The 789-nt window shown below is 38.5% G+C and overlaps 1 non-coding gene across 1 annotated transcript; it reads right to left on the bottom strand.

The window, feature by feature from the left end:
- Positions 1-449: 449 nt before the first annotated feature.
- LOC111917926 (small nucleolar RNA R71) lies at positions 450-556 on the bottom strand. The gene has a single exon (XR_002859060.1). It is a non-coding gene; the product is annotated as a small nucleolar RNA R71 (small nucleolar RNA).
- Between the last annotated feature and the right edge of the window lie 233 nt (positions 557-789).

Genomic DNA, 789 nt, shown 5'->3' on the forward strand with positions numbered 1-789 from the left:
GAGATTGTTATTGCTACATAACAATCAAGGTAATATCTTAAACCCATTATTATGTTAATATTGATTGTCATATGCTAGATCTAGGGTTTATAGTCTTGGATGAATTGCATGTACAATAGAGAAACCTAGATCCAAGCATTAGGGTTTGTATGAGCACATAGGATGTTCTTATGGCTAAAACCCATCACCTTTCTGCACTGAAGGATATCCCATTCCATGGAAAAGATCATGAGGATGCATTTAAGCACTTAGATGAAGTCAACGACATTGCTAATTATTTCAATGTCCCGAATGTGAATAGAGATACCATCTTGCTAAGGATGCTACCGGTCACTTTCAAGGGAGCAGCAAAAGATTGGTTAAAAGCACTACCACCAGGTACAATCACTACTTGGGCTCAAACGTGTGAGCAGTTTCTAGACCAATTTTATCCACCATCCACGATAGCTAAACTCAAGAAGGCAATAGCCAATTTTGAGCAAAACCCGGGGGAGTCACTTTACGAGGCTTAGGAGCGCTACAAGGAGTTGTTAAGGAATTGTCCTTAACATGACATTAACATTCAACAAGAAGTGTCCATATTCTATTACGGGGTCAATGTAATGACTAGGCAACTCCTTGATTCTCAAGGACCACTTACAAAGAAAAATCTAGGTGAAGTCAAGGAATTAGTTGAAGAATTTGCAAAGCATTCTCGTGAATTACACAATCCAAGGAATGAAGGAGTATAGGGAGTTGGGAGTGTACATTCTAAAGAGATGGCTTATATGATGGCAATGCTAAATAATA

This window comes from Lactuca sativa, chromosome 4 (genome assembly GCF_002870075.4).
Source record: "Lactuca sativa cultivar Salinas chromosome 4, Lsat_Salinas_v11, whole genome shotgun sequence".
NCBI classification, from domain to species: Eukaryota; Viridiplantae; Streptophyta; class Magnoliopsida; order Asterales; family Asteraceae; genus Lactuca; species Lactuca sativa.